The sequence below is a fragment of the Neophocaena asiaeorientalis genome, unplaced genomic scaffold, assembly GCF_003031525.2.
Source record: "Neophocaena asiaeorientalis asiaeorientalis breed wild unplaced genomic scaffold, Neophocaena_asiaeorientalis_V1.1 scaffold82, whole genome shotgun sequence".
Classification (NCBI taxonomy): Eukaryota; Metazoa; Chordata; class Mammalia; order Artiodactyla; family Phocoenidae; genus Neophocaena; species Neophocaena asiaeorientalis.
In genome coordinates, this window is record NW_020173068.1 from 8655229 (window position 1) to 8665986 (window position 10758).

The 10758-nt window shown below is 56.9% G+C and overlaps 1 protein-coding gene across 1 annotated transcript in view; it reads left to right on the top strand.

The window, feature by feature from the left end:
* Positions 1–9453: 9453 nt before the first annotated feature.
* The window catches only part of SRC (SRC proto-oncogene, non-receptor tyrosine kinase), a 44328-nt gene continuing 43023 nt past the window's right edge, over positions 9454–10758 (top strand). The window contains exon 1 of the mRNA XM_024743066.1: positions 9454–9557. The gene's annotated coding sequence lies outside the window, so the exon portion shown is untranslated. The remainder of the gene's footprint in view (positions 9558–10758) is intronic.

Genomic DNA, 10758 nt, shown 5'->3' on the forward strand with positions numbered 1-10758 from the left:
AGGGGGCGGACAGGGTGGGCCTGGGGGCGCCGGGTTGGGGGTGCCGGGCCGGGGCACCAGGATCTCCCTGTCCTCCTGGGGCCTCGGGTAGGGCCTGGTGCTGCCGGCCTGGAAGGGACTGGCCAAACTGTGCTTGGTCCCTGCTGCCCACAGCCCCCAGCCTCGCCTCTCGTCAGGCCCAGCCGCCTGTCTGCTCAGAAGTTGGCAAAAGTTTGGGGATTTCGCCACCAGGCTGGGTCCATTTGTCCGCCTGGGCTGGGCTTGGTGGTGGGTTTGAGTCCCGACAGGGGCCACCACTTACTTGCCCTCCTGTGTGTCCTCAAACAGCTGCCTGCCCTCTCTGAGCTAGGGGTCCTCATCAGGCCCCACTGCGGGCCTGGCTGGGCTTACTGGGCTGGTGGAAGGTTGGGGTGAACAGAAGGGGGTCACCTGTGGGGTAGCAGTTCAGCCTCTGGGGCCTTCAGGCAGACTTGAGAGTGGACGGAGCCCATGTGTGGCCCTGGGTGAAGGTTCCCGGGCTTCAGGGACTCTGTCCAATTGGGACAGTGCTCTCTGGGTCACCTGGGCTGAGTCCGGGCCCAGCCATAGTGCAGCTGAGACCAGACGATTTCAAAAATGGACCGGGCTGGTTCTGTTGCTGACCCTCATCTTGGCCTCCTGGCTGGGGAGACAAGACCTAGGCTTCTCGTCTCACTGGGTGACCTGGGCCAAGGGACTACCCCTTTGAGTCCACATGTGTGCAGTGGGGATCCTCAGGGGAAGACTGTAGGCACTCCTGCAGGGAGGGGCTTAGCATGTGGTAGGTGTTCAATAAATGAGCACTTCACTGGATGAATTGCCTAAAAAAGATGGGTGGGAGGTGAGATGGCTGGTCCTAGGGGGATGGATTGGTGCCCCCAAAGCCACCTCCTAACCCTCGAGAAAGAAACAGCCCCGGCACAGTCTTGCCACCCCGCAGCTGTGTGACCTGAGACAACTCACTACTCCCTCTGGCCTCAGTTTTGTTAAGTATAAAATGGGCCCATGATAATGATAGCTGCTAACATCTACTGAGCACCTCCTATGAGGTAGGGACTCTCGTGTATCTCCATTTTGCTGGTGAAGAAACTGAGGCTCAGAGAGGGGAAGTGACTTGACCAAGCCACACAGTTTGAAGCTGGAATGAGAGCCTAGACCTCAGAGTCCCTGGTCTGGCTGCCCTTGCACCCTTCCAGTGGTGGGGGAACTGGGGTTTCCCGTTATGGGGCCAGGCACGAGACAGTGTTGGAAAAGACTCTGCTGATGAGTGAGTGAGTGGGTGGAAGCCACGAGGCCCTTTTGGTGGTGTGGTGATGTGGCCTTTCCACCCAGGGGGATGATTTACAGTGTGTCACCCCTTTCAGCTGACTGTCTGCCTAGGCCCTCCTGTGCGGCTCCTGGGCCTTTGCTGGTGTCCCCGCTGGGAGTGCCCTTTCCTCTAAGAGCTGCTTGTCTACTCTTGCTCTTTAAGGCTTAGCTTAAGGCTCACCTCTCCCAGGAAGGCCCCCCAGCTCTCTCCTCTCCTCCCCTCGCTTCTTCCCAGAGCATGAAGTATCCCCAGCTCATAGCTAGTTCCTGCTTTGGCTTCTTCCCTGATTGTGACCTGGGGTTGGCGGGGTGGGGAGGGGGGCTTGTCTAGCTCCCCCAAAGCCCCAGGAGCCAGGGAGGAGATGGCTCAGTGGCCTGTTGACAGACCGCCCATCCCTGGTCCTCAACTGACCCCGTTTCCCCAAACCTGCCGAGATACAAGCATCCATGGCCCTGTATTGAGCGCCTACAATGTTCTAGGAGCTTTGAACTTGGGCTGAGCAGTGTGGTGATGGGTTAGCAGTGGGAGCCGTAGGAGGCCTCAGGAGGCTTCCAGGAGGTGGTGACAGGAGGGGACAGCAGTTCCCTCAACAAAGAAGGGGCAGAGCGCTATTTCTTCCCTTCAGCTCAGACGCGCCCCAGGGCCCCTGGGGTTGTGAGGAGTGGTCAGCCTGGGTGGGTCCTTGCTGGGGAATTGTGAACAGGTCTCTGGCTGCCTAGAAATTTAAGTCTAGAGAGTGAGCCAAGCAGCAAACAGGTTACCAAATAAATTAATACATAATCACAGATGTGATAAGGGCTCAGAGGGAGAGGCGTGGGGTGCAGAGGAATCTCGAAGGAAGCGTGGAGGAGTTGGCCAGGCATGGAGCTACGGGTAGGGCTTACCAGGCAGAGGGAACTCCAAATGTCCTGAGGTGGGGAAGCGTGTGCTCTTATGGAGAAACAAGGAGAAAGCCTGTGAGTCTGGAGCGTAGAAAATTAAGGGGAGTGGGTGAGAGGTGAGTGAGGGGGTGTTGTCAGCAGGACTGGGCCATGTGGGGCCATGTAGGCCTTGAGGAGGAGCTTGGCCTTCATCTTCCCACAGGGGGCTGATTGGTGTCCCCGGGGTTAACAGCCCCATGTTGGAGACCAGGGGTGCAGAGGTGACCAAGGCACCTGGTGGAAAAAGATCTGTGGGCTGGACTCCAGGTACTCTGTGAGGGCCTAGATCAGATATCAAGAGGAGGAGGCATTTGAGGCTGGGCTTTGAAAGTAGCGTAGGAGTTCGGTAGCAGGAAGGCAGGAGAGGGTGAGAGCCAGGGGTTGGGGCAGTGCCACGCAGGGTGGCTGGAGGCTGGGAGTGAGGTGGGGAGCAGGGAGGGGTCGGCTGGGGAGATGGAGACAAAGGTAGGGTAAGGGCTCAGGACTCAGACAGGCTTGCGTTCAAGTTCTGACCGTGCCCGCCTGTTGTGTGTCTTTGGGTCATTCATTCTATCTTTCTGAGACTTAGCTTCCTTGTATTGAAAATGGGAACAGTAAATATCTTCCTATCAGGTGAGGTTTAGAGGAGGGCCGTATGCCCAGTGCCTGGAGCCAGCAGGTGCTCAGGAAATGGGACCTGCCTTGTATGGTGTGACACTGGGCGGGTCAGTTCATCCAATAGGTCTGGCCTCCCCAGCTGTCCGGTGAAGGATTTGAGTGGATGATTCCCACTGATTCTGAAGGTACTGGTCTAGAAAGGATGCTGGCGGCCAAGGCCACCCGTATACCGGGCGACTTGAGTCCTGCCTTGCCCTCTGTGTGTGAGGAGGCTAAGCTGGGAGAGGTCCGCTGGTGTAGCCCATCCCAACTTCTTGAAAGCTTGCCTTTGGTGAGATTAGCCCCATTTTCCACATGTAAATTCTAAGACCCAGAGGGGAAGACACTTGTTAGGGTCTCCCAGTTGCCAAGTGACAGGGCCGCACCTAGGCTGTGGGGCTCTGGGCTCCTATTCCAGGGCTGGGCCTCCCGTGTCTCTGCAGGGCTTACAGCCCCTTCAAAGGCCTCCACCCCCCTGCCCTGAGCTTTTTGAGCGGAGCCTCATTTCCTGCCTGAGCTGTGTGGCCCCCGAGCCTCTATCTCCCTTTGGGTTCCCCCAGCCCTTTACTTCCCCTCCATTGCTCCTACCACCTTATCTCCATGGTAAACCACTCTGGTTTCCACTCGAGCCCCTAGAGGGGTGGGGGCCCCTTCCTTTGGGGGCATCTCAGTTTCCTCATCTATGAAGTGGGGTAGTATGAGTCATGGCTCTCAGGATGTCCCAAGGGGACTGAAGTAAAGCGTTTAGCACACATTAGCTCGATAGATAGGGGTGGGGAACAGCCAGACACCTGCTCGAGGCCATTGTTTTCTGGCAGCTGACACCCCCTTTTCTGTGACTCAGTTTGTGAAGCTGTAAAATGGGCATGGATGTTGCACTTAGTATGGCCAAAAGGAGGATGGCGTGAAGCTGTACCTTAGGCTCTCACCTGGTAGCTGGCTCTGCATCACTGTTCCTGGGGTGGGTGACCCAGTAGGTACCTCCCCTGTGTTCAAGGCCCTGTTCCCAGCTGTCTGTCCAAAGGCAAATCACTCAGCCTCCCTGAACCTCAGCTTCTGCACACCTCCCTTGTGAGGATTAAATCAGAGAATGTCTCCCAGCAGCTTGAAACTATTGGATGCCCAGTAAATGTTACGTCTTTCTTTCCCCCTTCCCGTCCCTTGCGGGGACTCAGATATTACCCAGTCTAGGGATGGCCCAGGGTTAGGGTTAGGGTTAGGGTTAAGATTAGGGCTCGGGTTAGGGTTAGGCCTAACCCAGACCAAGATTGCTGTGTTGAAAAACCTTCTGAGGTCCATTCTTGGCTTCATGGGAAAGAGTGCTGTGATAGATTAGTAATGTCTGCCTCAGACAGAGGATTAGACATCACTGTATGTGTGCCATGAATTTGTCGTTCCTGATCTATTTTGACCTCCTCTTTTCACAGATGGGGGAATTGAGGCCAGAAAGACCCAGAACATATTGTCCAAGCAGGGAGAAAAATGCAGATCTCCTATCTTTTTGTGTGTGTGTGTGTGTGTTACGCAGACCTCTCACTGTTGTGGCCTCTCCCGTTGCGGAGCACAGGCTCCGGACGTGCAGGCTCAGCGGCCATGGCTCACGGGCCTAGTCGCTCCGCGGCATGTGGGATCTTCCCGGACCGGGGCACGAACCCGTGTCCCCTGCATTGGCAGGCAGACTCTCAACCACTGTGCCACCAGGGAAGCCCCATCTCCTATCTTTTCATCCAGGGCTCTCCCCACCCAGCCAGCCTGTTCCTTCCCACAATACAATGCAGGGGATGGGGGGCTGAGTCAAAGAGTAGATGATTGGGGAAGATCCCAGAGGTGGAAGCCAGAACCCTGATTTCCCCACCCCTTTCTGTGGGACTTTGAGCAAGTGACTTCCCCTCCAACCTGAACCCCAGTACCTCCCCTCCTCTTGAAACTACCCAGAGAAGTTCCAGTATAAAATGAGAAGCAAGAGAGGAGAAGAAGCCAGGTGATCTTGCCCAGGTCCTTTCCTCCTCTGGTCCTCAGTTTCTTCATCTGTCCGGCATGGGATCTTCCCTCCTGAGGCTCTGCGACAGGGATATTAGCCGGAGTTCTCCAGGGGCTGGCCTGGCTGAGTCCTCTTTGATGCCGTGTGAGCCTGGCAATGTCAGCGGGGCTGTGGGTGGCTGTTGAGAGACTGTGGGGATGGGTCCTTGGAGTCCTCAGACCTGCTGGGCTGTGAGGCCGGCACAGGTGGTCTCCCGGCGGGGGGATGGAAGTTGGGGTAAGTGTGGTGTCGGGAAGCTCAGCCTCCCTGTCAAGGTCTGATTATCTTTTCTCCCGCTGCTTTATCCAAATTTGTGGCCTTGACTTTTACTCTGTCTGATGTCGATGTCCTCACTTGTGCCCTCTCCGGCCAGGTCATAGCAAGGTGACTTATTCCATTCTTTGTCCCATCCCTGGGGTGGATGGAATTTTTGTTTCTATTACATAGAAGAGGGAAATGAGGCTCAGAGAGGCCAAGGGCTGGGGCCACAATCACCCAGGGGAGTGAGATGTGAGCCCAGACTTCTGGCTTCTGGTTGATGTGAGGCATCTGAGTCCCACTGGGTGTGCGCTCAGCTTGGCTGAGCTCTTTCCCCGGGTAGAGGGTGGATGTGTTGCTGGGCGGGCAGGAGATCCTGACTTTCTGGACTTCCACCTCTGGCTGGTGGATCTACACTCAGATCTGGAGGACTGGGATCTTGCTGGGATCCCCAGCTTCCAGGATTGGTACATAATGGGTGCTCCATGGATGCTCATGGACTAAAGGGAGTGGAAGTAGCCAGACCTTTGGAGCGAATTGGTTCTGGTTCGAGTCCTGGCTCTGCCACTTGTTTGCTATGTGTGATTGTGGGAAAATGGTTGCTCTGAGCCTGAGTCTCCCCATCTCTGATGTGGGGACAACAATGCCAGTACAGCTTTGACAAGGTGGCATGAGGGTCAGGTGAGCGAATTTGTGTCTGCTCCGGTGCAGGGCCCCCGCACAGTAAGTGTTTACGATTTCTGAGTGTCTGTGATTATGAAGGTAGTTCCCTGACGAGGTGGGAATTCTGGGTCTCTGCAGGTCAATTGATCCAGGAACGCTAGGGCTGAGACTGGACGCCTGTGTTCAGGCTAGTCCTATGGGGTGGGGCTGGTGGGGAGGTTAACTAGAGACAGACAAGTTTGGTGGCTGGACCTACTGGAAGCCCCCATCTCCAGCCAGCCTCCCTGAGCCCACCTCCCGCCTCAGCCCTTGCCCTTCTGTGGCTTGTCAAGGCTTCCCAGTGCCCTGAGCCCTGGCATTCAAGGCCCCCCTCACTGAATGGGTCCATCTCTCTGAAGGTGGCTGCCGTTTGAGCACTGGGTGCTTTGCGTCTTTGCCCACGTGGCCTGGAGGCTCTTGTGGTTTGGGGAAGGTCCCCAGCAAGGGCCCCTGGGGGTGCTGGTGGTCTGGGCCGAGCTCTTTCCTCTGCTTCACTCTGTCACCTCCCACACCTCCCTTTCACTCAGGTGACCCTTTAGCCTTTCTGAACCATCAGCTGCCTTCCTGCTGGCCCCGGGTTTTCCAGCATCCGTGCTTTACCTTGTGGGTCCTGCTGCCTGGTGTGCCCTCCCTCTCCACACCCATCATGGCTAAGATGCCTCTGCCTCCGGAAAGCTTTTGTTGACCATCCTCTCTGCCCCAACCCAAGTCCATACTTTCCACGCTCCCCTCTTCTGCACCTGCCTTGCCCATTCTCTGCCCTCCCTCATGGCTCTAGCACATTCTGCCTTAGATGGCAAGTCATAGGATTCTTTTTGCCTCTAAGGGAGTACGGTGATAGTGATCACTCCCAAGGGTGCCACACTTTACAGTTTACAAAGCACTTTCCTCAATCACCTCTGGCCATCCCCAGCAGGGCTGGGAGGGAGACAGACCATCATAAAAATCTTCATTTGGGGAATTCCCTGGCAGTCCAGTGGTTAGGACTCTGTGCTTCCATTGCAGGGGGTGCGGGTTCGATCCCTGGTCGGGGAACTAAGATCCCGTAAGCCCCGCAGCATGGCAAAAAAAAAAAAAATCTTCCTTTGGCAGATGAAGAAACTGAGGCCTCAAGGCAGGGTCATGCCAGACACTACTCTCTCTGCTCGGGCAGGTGGAACTGAACCACCCTCCCCGCATAAGCCCTTAGTCCTTCCAGTGAGGAACTCCTCTTTCAGAGCCCTGTGGAAGCCTCGACTTATTATCAAAAGGAAGATCCGGAAGTTCAGAGAGGTGAAGTGATTTGTCTGAGGTCACACAGCCTGGAAAGCTGGCAGAGCTGGGAGGGTTCTATCTAGGAATTAGAGAAGAGGCAGTTTGGGCCCCCCTTCCCACCCCTTCGGAGTGGAGAGTCGGATACCACCCGGATCCTAAAGGAACAGTGAGCCCAGTGGCCCAGCCCTGAGGATTCCTTCCATTGTCATCCGTTCCTTGAGCACATAGTTGAGCCCTTGCCCAGTGCCAGGCGAATGGCTGTGTCTGGTCCCCACAGCATCCCTGCGAGGCAGCAGTTCTGGCCCCATTTTACCAAAGAGGAAACTGAGGCTCAGAGGAGCAAAAAGGCTTGCCGAAGCCACCCAGTGCATGGATTTGGACCCAGGGCCTCCTCAGCACCGCAGGCCTGCCCTGCCTCCTCTGGGCTGAGCCCCACTCTGCCTCCTGCCTGACCCCTGACCCCTCCTCCAGCCCCTCCCGGCCGCTCCTCTCTGGGCAGTGTGAAGGCCAGGAGCCTCCTCTGGGAAGCCACCCCGCCCCTAGCCCCACGGGTTTCTCCTCTACCTCCATATTAGCTGTGTGACTTTGGTGAGTCAGCTCACCTCTCTCTGCCTCAGTTTCCCCATTTGAAAAACAGGCCTGATGGCAGTATCCACATCACAGACTTGTTCTAAGGATCGAGTGTGGCACTATGCGTGATGCTCTGAGCAATGCCAGCACGTAGTAAATGCTCAATAAATGTTAACTGTTTTATAATTTGTTTCAACCCGGGGAGGAAGGGAATCACAGCCCCATTCTCCAGATAGGAAAACTGAGACCCAGAGAAAGGAAATAGCATCCACCAGACCACAGGGGGATGTCACAGCCAGAAGGTTCCTGTGGCACATCTCACTTTCCAGATGGGGAAACTGTCCCCTTCCAGGACTCAGTTTTCTCATCTGTGCAGTGGGTCTGTGCATATTTGGGGGGAGATAGTTCCATCACTTTGTACCAATGTGGCTCAGTCCTCAGCCACCCTAGGATGGGGGTCAGAGGGATGTAGGGGCTCTTGTTCTGTCCCCTGTGCCCCGTGGGGCTGTGCCCTGTGTTCTCTGGCCCTGAGTTATGCCAAGTCCCCAAGGCTGGGCCTGCCTAGGAAGCTGAACCAGGCCTTGCCAGGCCTTCTGGGTGCCCTCTGGCTGCCGCCACCCAGGTCCCACCACATCACCTGGTCCACCTGCCTCCTCTGCTCTGTGTCCTGGGCAAATGGCTTCTCTTTTTGAGCCTCAGTTTCCTTATCTGTGAGATGGGGGCAGGAGTCTTTTCCTCACAGGACTGTTACTGGGGGGAGATAGTTCCATCACTTTGTACCAATGTGGCTCCTCAGTCCTCAGCCACCCTAGGATGGGGGTCAGAGGGATGTAGGGGCTCTTGTTCTGTCCCCTGTGCCCCGTGGGGCTGTGCCCTGTGTTCTCTGGCCCTGAGTTATGCCAAGTCCCCAAGGCTGGGCCTGCCTAGGAAGCTGAACCAGGCCTTGCCAGGCCTTCTGGGTGCCCTCTGGCTGCCGCCACCCAGGTCCCACCACATCACCTGGTCCACCTGCCTCCTCTGCTCTGTGTCCTGGGCAAATGGCTTCTCTTTTTGAGCCTCAGTTTCCTTATCTGTGAGATGGGGGCAGGAGTCTTTTCCTCACAGGACTGTTGGGAAGATGTGATAAGCTCATTCTCCCCAGATGCCTGCCCATGTCGGGCTTATAGAAAGTGCCCAGTCCGTGGCTACGGTTACAAGGATTGGCAGGATTCTGACTAGCAGCAAGGGGAGCAGCGTTCCAGGCAGAGGACCCGGCTGAGCAAAGGCTGGGAGGTGGGATGGTTTAGGGAGCGCCCCATGGGTGGGTGGGGGAAAGTGGGAGAGGACCCCCCACCTTCCAGGATTTGGACCAGCCCTGTGGGAGGTGGGCAGGGTGTCAGTGCCGACTGCGGTGGTGTCGACCTCCCCACCCTCCAAACTTTAGATCTCCTTTCACAGCTTCTGGAGCAGCCACCTGCCCTCCCCTCCCCCACCCCTGCCAGGTGTTCCCGGAGGCCCTGGAACCAGATGAGCCACAGTTCTATTTGGGGACAATTCTGCTGTTCCCGTTTCTCTCCTGTGCCCTAGTTTCAGAAACGACGTGGGTTTGGTTACCAGTTGGCCGTTGGTGGAAAGCCCTCTCCCCCACTCCGCCCCTACCTTAGATCTGTGGGCAGTGTGGGCAAAATCGGACTCAGTACTGCCTCTGGGAGCTGCTCCTGGCTTCTGCCCCTGGGCTCTCCAGGCAGGGAGTCGGCAGCTGGACTTCTGATTACCTGCTGGTGAGGTCTGGGCCTTGTGCTGGGTGCTGGGGACCCCAAAGATTCACTCTGGGAGCAGCCTACAACCTGGGGGAGCCAGACACAGACCCTGATCATTGCCCTACCATGAGGTAGGAACCATATGAACTGGGGCAGCTATTATGATGCCAGAAGGGCTTTGCAGAGGAGGTGATAACCTGGCCTGAAGCTTAAAGGGTGAGCAGGAGCTCATGAGGGGAAAAGAAGGGTGAGGGCCTACCAGGAAGAAGAGAAAGCATGAGCAAAGATCTGGAGGTGGGAAAGAGCCTGATGTGTGTCCACGTAGCCTGGGGAGGTGGGGAGCGGTAGGTCAAGTACAAGGTACTTAGACGATGTCTCAGTTGACCAGGCAAGGCTTTGGCCTGGGGCTGCTGGGAGCAGGGCAGGCCTCCTGCTGAAGGTGTAAAGGGAGGACAGAGAGAAGGATCAGGCCGGGCTCAAGTGCTCAGTTACTGTTGCCAAGTGAAGGTAGCCCACAGAGGCTGGGGTTTAAGATAAGGATCAAGAACCCCTATCTGGGACAGAAGGTAGGGGCTGGTCTGGGGTCTTGGAGAGAGTGGGTCAGGGAAGACTTCCTGGAGGAAGCGGTACATATGACATACCTGGAAGAATGGAATGGTTCTCTGGGAGCAGGTGGAGCTTGAGAAAGGCCTGAAGATGCAGTGTGAATAGTTGCTCTTGTTGGAGCTCAGAGGAGTGGTAGAGTTTGGCCCTGAGAGGTGGCTGATGCCAATCAATGGAGGGCTGGGAGTACCTGCCTGGAGAGACTACACACTGCCCTCGGGCAGCGAGGAGAGGCGCGGAGGAGGGGGGACAGAACTGATTTGTCTGGTGCTGTGGGTAGTGCCCAGCTGAGGGTAGGTGTCCCGTCAGCAGTGTGGCTTTGGTGAAGTGGCTCTGGTGACTGCCCTGAGAGCAGATGGGCCTGGAGAGAAGGTGGGTGGCGGCCAGGCAGGTGGCAGGTCTGGGAGTGACAGGGGAGAGGCGGGTGAGGGGTGGGGGGTGTCTGCCCCCTGGTTTGCCTGCCCGCACAGCCTTTCCCTGTGCACGCCTGCCCGGCAGGAAGTGGTGGAGACGTGTTGGGGCCGGCAGACTCCAGAGGCACCTGGGGCACGGGCTGGGCATGGGGCGAGGGCTCCGGGGTTTAGGGCCCGACCTCCCTCCCTTGTTGGGTAAACCTCGCCAGGGTGGTAGTCTCCTGGTAGCGTGAAGGGTCAGGCATGGTTGCCCACTTGTACCTCCAAAAGGCCCCTCCACCCTGCTGAACCCAGAGGGTCTATACTCCAGACATGG